At 42.6% G+C, this 19,232-nt stretch overlaps 1 long non-coding RNA gene across 1 annotated transcript in view; it reads left to right on the forward strand.

Annotated features, from left to right (window-relative positions):
• The window catches only part of LOC308473605, a 128,751-nt gene that overhangs the window by 18,901 nt on the left and 90,618 nt on the right, over positions 1-19,232 (forward strand). Inside the window, exons 3-4 of the long non-coding RNA XR_013984105.1 lie at positions 9,599-9,871; positions 15,657-15,721. This is a non-coding gene — a long non-coding RNA (uncharacterized lncRNA). The remainder of the gene's footprint in view (positions 1-9,598; positions 9,872-15,656; positions 15,722-19,232) is intronic.

Genomic DNA, 19,232 nt, shown 5'->3' on the forward strand with positions numbered 1-19,232 from the left:
AATGCATGCATGGTTTCCTGCTGGATACATTTATGCAGTTGGCCTAAGTGATCTGCCCTGTGTTGTGAATAACTTGTACATTAGGGCCAGCATATAACCAACATGAATAATGTGAATAAGAGATTATGATGCTGTTTTAAACACAGTGTTGGTAGCTATACCGTGTCAGGGAAATCATGATGCATGAACACATTTGTTTTTTCATTATGCAGTTACCTTTTGTCCCAGGACAAAACAACAACGCTACAATAGCGGCAACACAGCGTGAGGTGCAGATTAAAACAAAAAGGAGGAACAGTGGATCCCTCCCATGCTTATAGGGGACTAGAAGTTGATATCAATGCCAGACTAATTAATATAAAAGAAAACACCATGAACGTGTGGACCTGGATGGTATTTGGGCCATTCTGCGGCAAAAGTATAGAAAAACTCTTGAGCAAGGCCCAAAGCAACTGCCTTCAATGGGTTAACACAGGATGTATGTGTAATTTGGCACACACTATGTATAAACAGGAAAGGAGCTGAAATGGCTGGCTGCACTTCAAGAACATATACTCTTCAGTGAAAGATATTTCCCTCCAAAGGCTAATGAGGTAATCTGAGTCATGCTGAGTTCCCGCCCAGGCAGAAATTCCCCTACATCATGACCAGCTTGATTGCAGTGACCAGTGACATATTCCCAGGGAAGCAGGAGCTGTTTGTGTGCCATTAGCTGATAAGCAAGGGTTAAATCCTGCTTAGTTCAGCAGCATTCAGTGCAACCCCTTTCCTGATTCTGGAAGGGATTTGCATCAAAAGTCCTGCTAAAATGGAGGGGGGTGGAACTTGTTTTAGCAAGTTTTGCCTGCTTCCACTTGTCAAATTTGGTCCATGGTGCTGATCCTAATAGGGTTGTGGCCCAGGGTGCCAAAAAGATCCCCCACCTCTGCATTATAATATTCTAAACCTACGTATATAGAGTTTTATTTGACAGTGGCCCAGAAAGTCTATCCCATTCTGGTCACTCAGTGAAATCTAGATGGAGTATCTGCCACCTACGTCCAGGCTATTTATAATATTAAAAATTAGTGGAAATTCTTATATACCCATTGGAATTTCCCCCCTGCTGTTGCTGACAGGACACACAATTTTATTAGTGAATGAGCCCTCCATATATACATACACAGCCACACAGAGTGAAAAGCAGGGTTAGCCAGAGTTCCTGGTTGTGTGGAGGAACACCTATGTGTTCTGCAAGCATATGGGGTCCTTTGCACAAATGCCAAATGTGTGGCTGACAAGAACATCAGTGTTGCAGGTGCATGGCTCTCTCATGTTCAGTGTGGGTGTTGTCTGAACACTCCTTTACTGAACTACAATTAGATTGCAGCAGCTGGACCGCAGCAAGTGCTGTCTTGAAACATATGTGGGGATTGGGAAAGGATGGGTGTAGCCACTGCCAGTTAGGCAAATGCAAGAGATTAATGAGTGCTTAGGCAGCAAGTTTTCAGAACTTCCCTTTGCTCTAAACTCAAGAACCCTTCTTTGGCTGTGCAGACGGGATATCGAAAACCTGCTTGTAGTCGTTTGGGTCGCTGCATAGCTGCCTGCATGGAAAAGCAACAGAAAGCAGCACAGCCTTGCCATGTCTGGAAACGGCTGATATATGGAGGACACGTACACAATATAAAACCCTCTCAGCCACATTAAGGTTGCTGGATAGATTCCAAGGTTTCATCTGCTGCTGTGTGTGCTTCTTGAGTGTTTTGGTACTCACAGAAACCTCAGACAGATGTCAGCGATATCTCGCCAAACAGATAACAAAGCTGGGCAGCCAAGTTATTTCACGGCTATAGTGACATGTTCTGGCCAATGCATTCTTTTTGAGAACCAGACCAAACTGAGCCCTTGGTCATCTGGCAAACTGCAGAGGGAATGCTGTATAGCATTCTCCCCAGGAGGGTGTGTCCGTGGGACAGGAAGAACAAGGCAATGGGCAATTCCCCAGTGCTTCCCCCCACTGAGATTATGAGCCCTGCCCTCCATTCCTCTCCCTCAACAGTCAGTCACAGCTGTTTTGTTTTTTTTAAGTTGATCAATTTCCATATTTCTTTTTTTGGAATGGGTTTGGATAAACCCACTCCAGACAGATTAGCTAACTGTATGCTTAGCCTCACTTTCCAGCATAGCTCAGGGGTCCAAATACCCTGGATTATTTTGGTTTTTTTAATAAAAAATCATGTTGCTGTTTGCTTGTTCTGTACCTCCCAACCAACTTCTCTTTTGGTTTATAGAATTACTACTTGTTGTTAACTCATGAATATGCCTCAGATTTGGGCTTCCTTTTTGTAAAAAAAGAAAAGAAAGAAAAAGGCAGGGATAGATTGAAGTGTGATATTGAAGTACATCACAAGCAAAGGAAGGAGGATGTCCTGCATAACCAGAGTTCCTTTCCTGAACAGTTTTCACCACAGGACAACTAAGCACAGAAGGAAAGAAAGAAAGAAAGAAAGAAAGAAAGAAAGAAAGAAAGATAGATTTTGGATGGGCTGAGATGATCCAAGTTCTCTATTTGTAGCAAGCATCTAGTGACTCAAAACAGACACTGAAAAAGTTCTGAAGGGGTTAAGAAATAAAAACCCGGAAGAGGTTGTTATTGCAGGAAGTTCTTATATTTGATTATTTTTCATGAATACTTTTTTATTAACCAACCAATCACATCAAATCAAACCAAATTACATAAATTCCAAATTACACAGCCGAATTTTAAATTTTTGTTGGGGGTACCCATATTTCAAGTTCCGAAGGGATCCAATCAACTTCTTGCTTCTTACTGCTGTTTAAATGTCCACAAATCTAACCTTATGATGTTCACAGTACTATCCAGTCCTTTCTTATTATTTTTCCACATCTCTTGTTGTTATTTTCATATATTTTTCCTTTCTCTTTGTGACCTCTGATAGTCTCCGCAAGCTGGTTAGAACAGTTTGTAATCCTGCGTGGATATTATTTTTTTTATCCAGTAGCCATATCCAGACATTTTCCATATAACATCACTTCCATACATCAAAACAGTCTTAGCGTCATTAATCTTCACCAATCTGCCTCCTTTCTCAAAACCTCTGAGGAGATTCACTAGGAATGCAGTCTGGAAACAAGTCCGTTCTTCCTCCCGACTATAAATCCTTTGACAAGATGGCAACTCCGAATTAATTGCTGCGCCATTCCCAAAAGCTCTTATTGCTTCTCAGTCTCCATAAAGCATACTTTTGGTTAAAGTTTATCTCCACACAGACCTTAATCATCCTGCTTGGGTCAGTTCAACCGACGATTCTAATGAGGAGGGGTTCTTGTAAATCACATAGAAGGAAAGTAAAAAAGGTTTCTCCCCCCCCCCCCATTCAGCCCCGTTGTCCACATACCCAACCTTTGGTGTATCTTCATCGTAAAATATTCCTGTTTCTCCAGCCCGTCGTCTTCTTTCACAGAGGTCACTTAAATTAGCAGACTTCACTCCCCTTCTTCACTTGAAATATGTGCATTTGCTTCTTTTGTAATTAATTATTCCAAATTGCTGCAACTAGTGCGCGATCAGAGACAGCGTCCAGGAGAGCCGAGGTCCACACGGGGGCATTCTGCCTAGGGCCCTCACCCCCTTCTTTCGAATTAGGGGGTGATTTATGGGCACAGCAGGCAACGGCAGTGTTCCCCATTTCCTTGGGGCAACAAGGGAGGCTGCCTACTCCCATAACAGCCTCTTAATTACCCCGTGTGGGTCGGAGAGATGGTATTGTCGGCCATCTTCCAATGCGCCCCCTAGTGGCCCCCCGAAGTTCTTATATTTGAAATAATATCCACCCAAAGGAACATTTTGATATTTCCTTGGGATCAAGGAGCCCATATACAGTATACTGTATATGACTAAACACCAACAGCAGTGACAGGAAAGCAACAGCTTTAAAACAATGCATTGTTGCACTTGCTATCTGATAACTATTAAGGAGTCTGGGGTCTGGATGGAAGATGGTTATGGGGTCAGAATGAGTGTTTAATGTTCCTTTATGGTCAGTGAGCAAGCTGTGCCAGCCACATCTTTTGTTACTTTTTGGAAATTACGGATAAAAGGCCTAGAATGGCTAGGTCTGACGTAGCTGAAGACTCTCCTAGAATGTAAGGAAGACAACTCATCTTCTTACCCATCCCAACTAAAGGTACAGGCTAGTTGGTATAGGTGTGTCTGTGAAGTAAACAATAGAGCTGTGTTTTGTAGATAGTGGGAAGGGAGAGCTAAGAGTTAGCTGTGATCTCTAGAAGCATATTGAAGTGCTGCTGGAATGTCTCTTGGGGGATCTGATTAAGGGCAGGGGATTTGTTGTTTGTAGGAGTGCTTACTCCATGTACAACCAAACTTCACAGAAATGTCTGTGAATCTATGGATCTCTCATCCAAAAGGCAGCCAACCACCTTTGACTTTATTTAATCATTTGTCATTAAGATTTATAGCCCATCTTCCATTTGAGTTATCAGATTGGATAACTCCTCACTGCTCAGGAAAGTGGGGAGCATGAAACAATATATTGTTATTTAGCAGCAGAGTAGTCTTACTTCTACAGCGTATCAACTGCTAAGCACCAGTAGAGCATAAAATGAGTCATGAAACAGTAGGGAAAAGGGCAGGGAGGGAGATTCATTAATTACATAGAGGTGGAAATCAAAGAGGTTATAAATCTGTGTGACACTAGTAGTAAAAGTGGGGCAGAAAGTCTAAAATTGCACAACATTTCCAAGTGAAACACGGCTCTGCTCTAATGAACCTGACCGAATTGGATGTGGGATGTCAATCTAAAAAGAAGGTGCTGCCAATGATGTGGGTTAGCCTTTGCCAACCTTGTACCCTCCAGCTCTTTTGGACTACAACTCTTATCGGCTGCAGACAGCACTGGAGTTGTGGCTCAGAATACCTGGAGGGCACCAGGTTGGTGAAGGATGATGGAGGTAGACCTTCTGTGTCAATGAATGACAGTAGAACCCATGCCAGCCCTCGCACACAGATAGGGAAAGCTGCTGTGGACAACCATGAGTGCCAAAATATATTTCTGCCCAAATTCCATGCCAAGATAGTGTAACCAGGTCCAGCAGGTCATGCGGCACAATGGCAGAATGCCTCCAAACCAAAGTTTCTTGGGCACCATGGATAAAAGTCAACCATTACAAGGTGCCAATGTGGAATCCTTCTTTCTCCAAGAAAGACAGATTCAAAGATGGTGAGAAAATTTAGCCAAGAGAGGAATAGGCCTTAACAATTCTGGCAAAACACATACTCTCTTTTAATCACTACTTGACACAACACACAATAGCACTCAGAGGTAATTAGGAAAGTGGCGTTGGGCGCTTGCACATCAAGGCTTCTCTTTCTTTGCATCTGCCCTGCAGCCATCCAGGCACTCCCAAAATCTGCTTTTGAGGGTTGGGAGACCCTCTGGAGCAGATTTGGGGGGTATCCTGGAGGGGAGGGGGAGAAGAAAAACCAGAATCCCTGGTTGCTGAAATGGATTTCCATTGCACCAGCAGGAAGAAATAATTAATCCCAAAGCTGAGTATATAAAACTATTTATGATATGCAATTTATATGACAAAAACACAAAAAGATATTCACAGTCTTAAACAATCAGTTAAATAGAATACAATAGATAAACAGGCTCAAGCATGACCTGTTCTGAAAGCACAAGTTTCTCCCTGTGTGTCTGCTGTACATGGTTCCCATGTCACTCCTACCATGTTTAGATTTGTTCACCCAAAATATGATGCGTTGCCCGTATCTCAGGTTGAAATCACCCCGTTGGCCTATGGCTTTTCTGTTTACTGACACAGTACAGTTAAAGCAGAGAACCCACGGCTCCATGATTTACTTTAGAGATGTCTGTTAATCCATCCACCAACCCCCCACCCCGCCCCTTCTCCTTGGTTTACTACAGTCTCTTCCAGCTCGTGATAGCAGCGTGGCCTCTGAGTGACCCCAGATTAATGTAAATATTTGGCTTTCATTGGAAGGAAATGTGACATACATTTGGGATGGAAGCTATCCAGAGGCTGCAGGCTTTGGAGGCAGCCTTGTGGGAAAGCAGGTTCTGTGGTGGCCTCTGCAAAGTATTTCGCTGCTGAGTGTTTCAGAATTCTCACCCCCCCCCCCTTTACTGCAGCAAAGAGCAGCTTTCAGGCTACAGCAGCTTGACTTTCAAGTGCTAAATGAGCTGTTTTTCCAGGGGGCAGCCAAATAATTCTCCATATGTTGGCCAGACACAAGAGACTGGAGGGCTCTTTGCTGGGCGTAGTGTGCACCAGGGAAAATAGCTTCAGAAAGAGATAGCATCTCTGGCTGCTGTTGCCGGGGAAACTGAAGATGCACTCACATGAACAAAGGCAAATGTCCTCCGACATTCCTGAAGGGATTATTCAAGAAGCACATGGCTTCAATACTGCCTCCTCACTGCTTGAGGGAATCCAGGCAGTTCAGGCAGCACCAATAAAAGATAAGCAGCACGAAAGGAAGTACCTGTCCAGGGCTTTGGTGCTACCACAACTAGTTGAGTCTCATGGTTGCTAAGCCTTCTCATCTGCTCTGACCAACCACAGTCAGACTACAAGTTGATTGTGGGTGATGGAGATGGGGACTGAGCCTCTGCTTCAAAATGCCTCTGTTCGCAGGAGCACTCATTCCTCCTTTTCTCATCCAAGTGGATTGTGTTCAGTAACATCATAGGAGACTCTCCTGTGCTTTGTTGGCACAGCTCAGTGGCAGAGCATCTGCTCTGTATGCCGAAAGTCCTAGGTTCTGGGAAAAACTCCTGTCTGAAACCCAGTAGAGCTTCTGCCAGTCAGTGTAGACAGCAGTAAGCTAGATGGACCAGTGGTCTGACTCTGTATAAGGCAGCTTCCTATGGGCTGTATCCAATACTGCTGTTCCAGTTGTGCAACAAGCATGTTTGCACAGTGTAACTTCTATCTCTTCCCCCCTTCCCCTTAGTATTCCCTCAAATCTGCTCCAGAGGACGGGAGGACCCTATGGAACCGATTTTGGAGATGTACAGGGAGAGGAGAGGAAGAGGAAGTTTCTATTGTGTGAGAGGAATGCTGGGTGCAACCCTTCATTCCTAACCCATTTCATATGCACCTACCTGGACCCTGAGATCATCTTCTTAGGCCCTCTTTCATGTGCCTCATCCTCGAGAGATCCAGAGGGTGGCAACACAAGAACGGGCCTTCTCTGCAGTGGCTCCCTGTCTGTGGAATGTTCTCCCCAGGGAAGTTTGCCTGGCGCCTTCATTACACACCTTTAGGCGCCAGGCAAAAACATTCCTTTTTAACCAGGCTTTTGGTTGACCTGATCGACATCCTATACCCTTTTAAAATGTGGCTCTTTTTTGGGGGGGGTATTATTGGGTTATTGTTTTTATTTTTATTTTATATATTGTGATCTTTCTTGTGAACCTGAGACCTCCAGGTAAAGCACGATATATAAATTCAAACAAACAAACAAATCCTTCCGCATACTCCACTTTTTAAAGTCATAATATCCGTTGCTAACCCATTACTTACTGCCCACACCAGTAGGTGGAGTTTGAAGGAAGGTATCTGAGTTATGTTTTTCTGCCCCCTCCCTTCCCTCCCAATAATAACTTATTTCTCACACTGCGTTACCTTTTCATGTTCTGCACAGATATTTCTATACCTCTGTGTACCTTTATTGGGGGCTGGGGGAATCCCAGCAATTGTGCAAGTGCAAATTTCACCAGTCTTATCTAGCCAGTTCTGTTTCGCAGTGGGCAAAATGGCGTGTGAGAGATCCATTTCTTTAGTTTATTTTTTAATAATGAGGTATTGCATAAGAGTGCACAAGTGATACAGTGGTCTTGTGCAAGACCTCCGTTTTAACTTTAAACAAAACAAAACAAAAAGCCTGACCTGTGTAATTGCGATTACAGTCTTCCACATAACCTCCCACATTTCCTGTAGAGATCTTGAGAGAATATCTCATTCAAACTGAGCATGTAGCAATCAATGGAAAGAGACAAAATGGTTATGTTGTGCTCACATAAGGAGCAAGCAGAAATAGAATCATAGTTGGAAGGAACCCAAGGGTCATCTAGTCCAACCCAGCAATGCAAGGGCAATAGAAAAAATCCACTGAAATGTCACAACATATGACAAACTGCCTAGTCCGAAAAGTGCAATAATGAGTTTCCACACCAGCAATGACTGCAGATACATAATGGGTTCCTGGATTTTCTGTGGAAAGGGGGGGAAATCAGATTAATTGTAAAAAAACAACCAAAAAAACAAAACTTATGGGCTTCATTTTGATAACAGCACATGTGGATGCTACAAAAAACTTGTCAGTGGAAACAGCACTGATTCCACAATAAACTGTTTGGAGGTTCCTTTTTATGGTTATCTTTCAGTAAAAAAGCTGAGCTAAACATACTCAACATGGAAACACATATGAATCAATGCTCAACAGGTGGTTAAAAGACATACATTTTCTGCTGAAGTAATTGTGATTTTTTTCTGACAATGCAAGTGGGAAATGGTTTAAATACCCTTTGACTGTGTACAAGAAGAGGCAGATGTGACATTCAAAGCCAGACCTAAATTTAGAGTACTGGTTTTTTCTTTTCCAGGGCTTATGCTATTTAACAAAGGGAAGGTGATGGTGTTCAGGGATATCTGGGAGTCATGCCCTCTGTTCCGGATAACCTAATCCCAGATATATGCTGCTATCTTTGTGGTGACTCAGTCATGAGAAAAGTGTACAGGCACGTGGACCAACACAAGATTTCACTCAGTTTTTACATTAAAAACAGGTTGCAAGCCTTGCTGATCTTTGTCCCAAAGTAAGCCTTTACGCAAAAGGGATGTGGGTGGTGCTGTGGCCTAAACCACAGAGTCTAGGGCTTGCTGATCAGAAGGTCGGCGGTTCAAATCCCTGCGATGGGATGAGCTCCCGTTGTTCGGTCCCTGCTCCTGCAAATCGAGCGTTTCGAAAGCACGTCAAAGTGCAAGTAGATAAATAGGTACCGCTCCGGCAGGAAGGTAAACGGCGTTTCCGTGCGCTGCTCTGGTTCGCCAGAAACGGCTTAGTCATGCTGGCCACATGACCCGGAAGCTGTACGCCAGCTCCCTTGGCCAATAAAGCGAGATGAGCGCTGGAACCCCAGAGTCAGCCACGACTGGACCTAACGGTCAGGGGTCCCTTTACCTTTACCTTTAAGCCTTCACGCAGGTACAGGAAAAGGCTACGCTGTTTTTAAGTAATGCAAGTCACGATAGCAACCTGTGCATAGTCAAATGAGAATATTCACATTACGTTATATATGGGCCATCGCTTCATTAGCTAACTACGAGTATAAAAATGTTTCAAGCAGACATGTTTGAGGGGCGTGAAGCCCTGTAGTACCCCCTGAGAAAGAAATGCTGCCCCAGAAATGCATTTAATGTTCAATCTGCAAGGAGTTAGAGCTTCACAAACCATGGACTAACAAAAGCTAGGCTAGACTTGGCAAGAGGTGTTTGTACAAGGACAGCTGGAAAATATCCTCCTTCTTTTTCTGTTTATCAACAGGATATTGATGCTTGAAGACTGCTCCTTGTGAAGACTCCTTTTCCTTGACAGAATAATAAGCAAACAAGTCTTAGCCTGCTGCCTGTAGGGAAATGGGTTTTGTTATGGAAGGAGAGTGCCCTGCGCTAAAACAACAAACAGAAGAATGGCTGTGTTTGTTTTTCCATGTGCTGGAGGTGAGGGTGCAGCCACCACAGGCCTGCCTTCATATCCTCTCCAACTGACAGAGGAGGGTGAGGCAGAGACATATACAAACAGAAAGACTTTCCTGAGGTAATTTAATAGAGGATGATATTCCTTAATCCTTCCTATATAGATGGCCTCACCCAGCCCGTATAAAAACTAACAATGTATACATGAACTCTGAAGAAGTGTGCTTGCAGGTATCTGAAGAAGTGTGCTTGCACACGAAAGCTCATACCAAGAACTAACTTAGTTGGTCTTAAAGGTGCTACTGGAAGGATTTTTTTATTTTGTACATGAACTCTGACACAGATGTTCCTCCATGCTTACAAACCTAATTCACAGGTTTGGTTCCTCACCAAGCCTAAGTACCTGATTTAATTATTGCACAAAATACTCGCTCATGATATGCCTGGCTCACACCCAAGATAAGCCACTAATGTGTATCTTCTTTGATGGTCAAAAGAACATTCATTATCATAACTATGCAAATATGCATTTCAGACCATGCACCACAATTTTTTTTAATTAAAAAAATGTGTGTTACAATCTTCTAAATAAATTAAAGCATCTTATATAATTCAAACTATAAAAACGTAATAAAGCATAAATAATTCAATGACTTCAATTACACTATAACAGTACAATTTAAAAGAATAATAAATTGAATTGGCGGTGGGCAATCTTTTTGCAACTGGCTATTCCATTTGCTTAGGGACTGCGTGCTGGATGGGGGAGGCCACAGTGGGTGAGGCCAAATTATGCACATGCACACTCTTTTTCCTGTCACTTCTATTTATCAACATATTTCTATCCCACTCACCACCCTTGGCCAGTTGCATAAACCTGCTGCTACTCTAGGCAGATTTCAGGATCTTCTTTGGTTGGTTGGGTAATGGTGGTGGGAGGGTTCAAAGGTGGAGCAAGTAAAAGCATGTGTGGGCTTCTTAAGAAGCCCTCAAGTCTGTTTCTCATATTTTACACTCCTAATTAGCCTTTTATCTCTTTCCTTCTAACTTGAGGGAGGCTCTTGATTGGCATAGGAAGGCATGCTGGAATAATAATAATAATAATTATTATTATTATTATTATTATTATTATTATTATTATTATTTATACCCCGCCCATCTGAATATTAAAAACATGATAAAACATCAAACATTAAAAACTTCCCTAAACAGGGCTGCCTTCAGATGTCTTCTAAAAGTCAGATAGTTGTTTATTTCCTTGACATCTGATGGGAGGGCATTCCACAGGGTGCGTGCCACCACCGAGAAGGCCCTCTGCCTGGTTCCCTGTAAATGCGCTTCTCACAGGGAGGGAACCTCCAGAAGGCCCTTGGAGCTGGACCTCAGTGTCCGGGCTGAACAATGGGGGTAGAGATGCTCCTTCAGGTATACTGGGCCGAGGCATAGGTTTCAGACCCCAACTGCAAATGCATATTCTCTTAGGAGGAAGATCTGTTTCTCCCCACCTGAAGCAGCACACAAAGTTCACTTTGTCATCCATGCACACAAAAGTCTGTTCTTATAGGTCAGAGGAAAAAGACTGCAGATGAACAAAAGTCTGCCTATTGTAATTATTCAGGCATATGTTTCTGGTGATTCTTGAAATGTAGCTTTATTTTTCCCTCTTGCATGATATGGTATGTCCGTTTGAATTACAGTAATTAGCCCTATGGGTGCACCTATACATATAAATGAACATATACACTTCTGTGTTGTGGGGCCTCACTTCTGCACCCATTTTGGTTGGTTCCAGAGACGTTGGAACAGGCCGGACAGTAAATTTTCCTTACCCCAGTGCAACACAAACTTATTAAAATGATAATAAAAGACACCTCTATCTTTGGGATGTCCTTTGGAGAGAGGCCAGACTTGCATACCAGACTGGTACATTGCCTATCTGGAACCAATATGGTTATGTCTCTTGTTATAAAAAGAAAACCTTGAATTGGCCTGACTTTTATCAATCCAACTTTGTAGGTTAGTTAAATAAAGAAGTTTGGTTCACATCTGAGCACAAGTATCAGTGTTGAAAATAGCATTTGCTCTGAAGACAACACATTCTTGTATAATTTAGGTTTTGATAATATGTTGCTGTAATTTCTGTCCAGATATGTTTTTTAAAAATAGCAATTGTTTGCATTTGATAGAGTTTTATTAGATGTTGCTAATTTTATTCTGTTTTCATGATAGTAGATTATGTTTAGTCAAAATATAGCAGAACTTGCGGTGTATGCATTTTTTTCATGTACTGTACAGTAGTTGAATATTTTGTGGAGTATAGTCTTGTTTTTATTTGATAACTGAGAAAGAAAATCTCATTGAAAGGAAAAAGGGATATAAATGTCTTCACCTTTCAGCATCGATCACTCTTTTGGGAGGCCCATATCACCTTACGCTTGCATCCTAGCCTTGTTGCTTCAGCTAATTCTAATTTAATTAGGGCTTCTCAGCTCTGCATCAGTAGTAAATATTTTAGATTTGTAACTTTATCTTGCATTTTAGAATGTTTCTAACCTTGTTCATCTTCTTTTCTGTAATGCTTGAATAAGTCCTACTGAGAAAAGGAAATGTATTTGGTATAAAATTTTCCGTGTGCTGATATGAAGGAGGACTAATTGTCTCCCTTAACACTGGAGTAGTTGTAGAGGGAACTGAGATGAAAAATCTAATTGTCAGACTTGGTGTCTGCTGCACAGAACTCAGGCTCAGATTTCCCCTCTGGATGGAGCAAAATTGTCAAATCTGCAGAATGCCCCTCACCTCTGAGTGACCACAGCCAAGAGTCTACACACATTTGGGATTAATCAGGGAGAAGGGCTTTCAGGTCAGTGGTCATGGTTTGCTTGATGGTTTAAGGCTCTGCACATCTCACTGAAGACAGGAGAAACACACTTAACTTAACAGTTAATTACTGCAGGCAAGCCTGAATTACAAGAATTGCCAGTGCCAATGACTTCTTTCTCAAACCATCTTTCTGTTCTCTCCCAGTGTTATGGGAAGAGCAGTTCTGATGTCAGCCTGGGCAGCGGCCTGAGAATCTGATCCCTGGGTGGATCAATGGGTGGATCCAGTTGATCCAAAACCACCAGTGCCCCACCCAAAATGCCCTGTTCTGGAGTTTTCCACTGGCCACCATTAGCAAGAGAACCACTGGCAATAGCTTCATGCCTGATCAGGGGAAACAGGGGGCCGTGCCATAGCAGAGTGTCCTGGACAGCACATTTCTCCACTGATGGAGGCCGGCAGAGTCTCTTTCTCTCTCTCTCTCTCTCTCTCTCTCTCTCTCTCTCACACACACACACACACACACAGCACCACCAGCGATGGTGTGTGGGTTTCAGGATTGCACTGTTCGATTCTAATACTTCAGATATTTATTACCAAGTGTTACAGCAAAGACCAACTATTCTGTGGAATTGTTCATGTCAGGATGGTGCTCCTATTCAGATGATTACATGCAGGAGATGATAAAGGAAGCAGTGGGGAAAGGAGATACTGTTGGGGGGGGGAATGGAATCCAGGTCCCTGTGAACTCTGATCCTCCCCCCAACTTTCAGGGACTTGATGACCAGCTACTTAGTCATTTCCTCTTAAGATGCTTCCAAAGTGCGTTACTATGTTTTATGGGGTTTTATGGTTTTGTCTGCTATTGTAATATTTTCATATCTGTATGTATCTATGCAATGTGGCATTATCTTTTTGTGAATCGCTTAGTGGCTGTTTTGGTATATAAATATAAGGCTGTCACCAATGGAAGCGAAAGCCTTGAAAAAGCTCAATATGGAGGTCAAATGGCCGAAATATTGGGAAATTTTGGAACAAGATGGAGATAGACTGAAATTGCAGAGTTTTGAAAAACTAAAAAACAAAGTGCGAGACTGGCTTCATTCTTTTCAGATAATGGAGGCATTTAAATTGGACAAGAAAATTGGCTTCCAGGTGGAAAAATCAAAATTAGAAACTGAACTGTTAGAACACAAAACTAAGAATTTGTCAAGAATGTATAACTTGCTGCTGAAATGGAACACTCAGGATGAAACGGTAAAATCTGCTATGATTAAATGGGCACAAGACGTTGGACACAACATTATGTTCGCTGACTGGGAACAGTTATGGACCACAGGTATGAAATTTACGGCATGTAATGCCCTAAGAGAGAATATTATGAAAATGATATACAGGTGGTACATAACTCCAGTCAAGCTTGCAAAAATCTACCATTTGCCCGATAATAAATGTTGGAAATGTAAAGAAACTGAAGGTACATTTTTTCACCTTTGGTGGACATGCCCAAAGATTAAGGCTTTCTGGGAAATGATATATAATGAATTAAAAAAGGTATTTAAATATACCTTTCTCAAGAAACCAGAGGCCTTTCTCCTGGGCATAGTCGGCCAAACGGTGTTAAAAAAGGATAGAACTTTCTTTATGTACGCAACAACAGCAGCAAGAATACTCATCGCAAAGTATTGGAAGACAAAAATTCTTTCCTGTAGCACCTTAAAGACCAACTAAGTTAGTTCTTGGTATAAGCTTTCGTGTGCATGCACACTTCTTCAGATCTGAAGAAGTGTGCATGCACACGAAAGCTTATACCAAGAACTAACTTAGTTGGTCTTTAAGGTGCTACAGGAAAGAATTTTTTACTTCGACTATGGCAGACCAACACGGCTACCCATCTGTTATTGGAAGACACAAGAGCTTCCCACACTGGAGGAATGGCAGATGAAACTGATGGACTATATGGAACTGGCGGAAATGACTGGCAGAATCCGTGACCAGGGAGAAGAGTCGGTGGAGGAAGATTGGAAGAAATTTAAAGACTATCTGCAGAAATATTGCAAAATTAAAGAATGTTAGAGTGATGTTGGATTGAAAATAAGTGGCTTCCAGCTGTACAGGATTTAAAGCTATATATAGATCAAGATTAAGGATTAGGATTAAAAAAGTTAAAGGCAATGGAAATTTGGTTTTTAAGAGGTAAAATTTAATGTTATATTATATTAAGATTAAAGATTGGGATTAAAAAAGAGGGAAAGAAATTGCTGGACAAACAATTTGAACTGGAATACAAAAGAGGGAGGTATGAGGAGGTCCAGAAAATAAGTAAATTTAAAAATGGAGATTGTTTTTGGCATTGTTTTTGACTGTTTTCTTTTTTGTCTTTTGTTTTTTGTTTTTTCCCCCTGGATTATGTATTGTGTACTTTTGAATTGTGTATTTCTTTTTTTATTTTTAATTTTTTTATCGATGTGTTCTTTTTATTGGAAACCTTAATAAATATCTTTTAAAAAATAAATAAATATAAGAAATAAGTTAAAAGTAAAATAACCAGTAAAAACAATTTATAACTACTACTAATGGTAATAATAAGTAAATAATGGGACTGTGCAACTTACTTTAAACCCACTTGAAACACGCAACTGTCAAACTGTGATGACAGAGTGATCAGCAGATGCACAGATGTGTACAGATATCATTCTACGGCTACACAAATGCATCTTGTACATGAGGGCATAATCTTGTCCATGCAGAGGCCAGCTTTGTGAATTGCATTTCTAATGTAAAAGTTATGCAACAAACACAAATTTACCACTACATAGCATATAGATACATGTAGCAGGTTTAGGTTGCAGGTTCCTGCCATCAATGCACAGAATGCCAATCAAACATTTGTTCTCGGTATCTTTTCTCCTGTTCGGTGGTAGATGGGAAGCAACTGATAAAGAGGATGGCTTTTAATGGAGGAAAACGCTAGAAAGGAAATCATTAAGAAATTGTGTCCCTCCCACCACCATATGGGCCTCCTCCTCTTTTAGGTTACATCCTTCCTTTCCAGTAACTTCTTTTTTTTTTTTTTTTTAAAGAATCTAAGGGGAAAACTGCATGCAACTTGGTATCACGTGAAATTCATCCTTCTGCGGTTGGTCAGGTATGTTTGTATGCTTCTTTTGTTTAACACAGACATAAGCCCATACAGTGGTGCCTCGGGTTACATACTGTCAGGGGTTCAGGAGCAGAGGCACAGGAAAGGGAGGAAATAGAGAGCGAGGGGGAGGAGTCCGAAGGAAATGTTAGCGATGACAGCGGTCCGAGGTCTCTGAGTCTTTCCAGCGAATCGGAAGATTCACAGAAAGGGGCTCCCATGGTCAGAGCAAGGGGGGTGCCTAGGGGGACACCCCAGGAAGAAGGGGCCAGAGGGGACTCAGAGAGCAGCAGTTGGAAATCAGGACCAGCGTCCACACCAGAGTGCAGTAGGGGGGAGGAGTCCCAGGCATCGGGATCAGGCGGCGCACTGCCAGTGGGAGGACATGAGTCAGGATTGGCCACGCCTCCATCGGGGAGCGAGGAAACGGTCGAGAGGAAGGTTGAAGGCTGGGCGCGCGCGCCAAGTTCAAATGTACAGGAGGGCGGCGCAGTTGGCAGCCCGGATAGGGAGCCAGGTCCCAAAGCCCGCCGAAAAGAGGGGGAGGAGTCAGGGGGGTCAACGTCAGCGTCAGAAGAATCCAGGAAGGAAGGGACCCCGGGGGGTAGCAGGACCCAGAGGAGAAAGGAGAGACGGAAGAGGTGGAGTAAGGCTAGAATCTTAAACTGGTGTACAGGGGGCGGAGACTCAGATGGAGCTTCGCCGATCTAACCCCTAGACGTAGAGCTGGGGCGCTGCGGCTTGAAAATGGAAACTGTACTTCAATAAAGACTTTTGTACATTACTGCCGGCTAGCGTTGGTCCTCTGTGAGCTGGGACCTGGAGCCAGCTCTGACACATACGCTTCAGGTTACATATGCTTCAGGTTACAGACTCTGCTAACCCAGAAATAGTACCTCAGGTTAAGAACTTTGCTTCAAGATGAGAACAGAAATCGTGCGGCGGTGGCGTGGCAGCAGCAGGAGGCCCCATTAGCTAAAGTGGTGCTTGAGGTTAAGAACAGTTTCAGGTTAAGAACGGACCTCCAGAACGAATTAAGTACTTAACCCGAGGTACCACTGTACAGTCATACCTCGAGTTGAATACGCTTCAGGTTGAGCGCTTTTGGGTTGCGCTCTGCGGCAACCCGGAAGTAACGGAGAACGTTACTTCCGGGTTTCGCCACTCGCACATGCGCAGACGCTCAAAATGACGTCACGCAAATGCGCGGAAGCGGCAAAACGCAACCCGCACACGTGCGCCGTCGCGTCTTACGTTCCATTCAGGATGCGAACGGGGCTCTGGAATGGATCCCATTCGCATCCCGAAGTACCACTGTACATTATTCATTGATTTATTACATGCCTATTCCATCTTTCCTTTTCAGAGTTCATGCCCAGCATACATGTTCCTCTGCCCGCCCTCACTTTATTTTCACAGTAACCCTAGATTCGATTCAAAGAAAATGAGTACCTTAAGGTCACCCGGTGAACTTCATGGCTGGCTGAGGATCTATACACAGGTCTCCCTTCATCCAGTTCAATACAGTACTCTAATGACTGTGCTACGTTGGCCCACTGCGTCATTCTGTGCCTGAAGGCATTTCTTGAAGCCACATCTCAAGCAACTGTAACCCCACACCACTGCTTACCTTCCACTGCAAAGGGATTTTGCTACTGCCCCACCACCTGTCTTATAAAAAAGGCTACACATTTTCAGACCTCTGTGATTAAAAGGAATGATGGACTTGTCGCCACCTTGGCATGAGACTTCCCCAAAGGGAGGCAACAAGGTGGTGGGAGGGGAGTTCAGCACACTTGGAAATGCAAATTATTTCACACTTTGGTGTTATGACTAATTCAGTTCTAAAACGAGCAGTGAGTTATAGCATGTTAATGGCAATGAGAGATGAGCCAACAAGACACCCCAGAGGGTTTGTGAGTGACAGAAACCATCCCTCAGCACTTCTGCATAACTAAAAGCTGTCTGGATCAATAGAAAGACTCCAGTTACAAGAAAGGGGGCATCTTAAAAATAACTTGTTTTGCCTAACAAGTGTTTTCTAAAATTAGATATGGAAAGTCACAGTGATTTTCCCAGTAAGAACAAGTCTGTGAGAATTGGTGGTTGAATAAGGATAACTGGGAAGTTATTGATTTTTACCTCTTTTTAGAATGAGTCTCCGGTACCCTGACTTTTTGCCACAATCAAGTGTTGTTACAATGGAGGAATGTAGAAAGTGGAGTTTTCCAAGGATCAGTATTGAGACCAGCGCTTTTTAATATGTTCATAAATGATTAATAGTCAAGCACTGAGGTAGCCAGGTTTGCTGATGATGCCAAATTGTTCAGGGTGGTTAAAACAGAAAGGGAAAAACAGAAAGGGATTGACAGCCCAATCCTGCAAACTGCTAAACAAATGCTAGCAGCTAGGGCTGTCAACTGGTTAAAGATTTTTAGCTGATTATACAGTGTTAAAATTTGTTAGTTATTAATAGATTGAACTTGCATAAATTAATATGTGTGAAGTGAACACTCTGAAGTTTTAATCTTAGGCAAGGTGCCATATAAAAAACTAGGATGAAGCATCCTAGGTTTCTCAGTGTTTACAAGTGAAAGTCAAATTAGTGATCAGTCATGCTCTATAAGCTGAATGCTTTAATTTCTGCATACAATGGTCCTCATCTTTCACTGCAATATGGGAAGTGCCCCACTCGCTGAATGGTTCAGATACTGTATGTGCATGTAGCAACATGTGTAAGGCCCATTTTGGAATGAACACTGAAATGTATTTTGGAACGAACACTGAAAATACACAATGTGAACGCCATTGGCAGGGCAGATCATAGAATCATAGAACCATAGAGTTGGACGGGATCATGAGGCTCATCCAGTCCAACCCTCTGAAATGCAGGAAACTCTTGCCCAATGTGGGGCTTGTACCCATGACCCTAAGATTAAGAGTCTCATGCTCAACTGATGGATGGTATGACTATGTTTCATTCCAGATATTACCAGCACCTCAAATTTATGAGCTCCAGTAATTATGATTTATGAACCAAGCAAAGCTTCTACTTAATATAGAAAACAGGCAAAGCCCTTGCCCAATTCATGAACTCTGAAATACTCCCCCTCCCCCGATTCAAAAAAGGCTTTACTTACTACATGGTTTAAGCAAATCCATTGCTGCTCTCATGAATTAGGCTGAAGCGCTGCTTAAATCATGCACAAATTTCACAAATTAGGTCAAAGCACAGGCCACTTCCCGGAAAACACAATATTCTACCCATTTCACTGGTTAAGTGGTTTTACCCATTTACTGTTAACATTTAATGTAGCATAATGAAAACTTAGGTATTTGTGAGGTTAAAGACATTTCCCTTTTCTTGCCCTGGCATGTGAAATAGTAGCACACAATGTTTCATGCAGCAAAGCAAGATTAGAATCTTTGTTGTGGGTTGTTCAGTCCTCCACTACAACTCAGTGATGCATTTGTGTTGTATACATTTGGGTTCCCTTAGAGGGGAAAGCATCTCAAG

Source organism: Podarcis pityusensis (assembly GCF_964106645.2).
Source record: "Podarcis pityusensis genome assembly, chromosome: 1".
NCBI lineage: Eukaryota > Metazoa > Chordata > Lepidosauria > Squamata > Lacertidae > Podarcis > Podarcis pityusensis.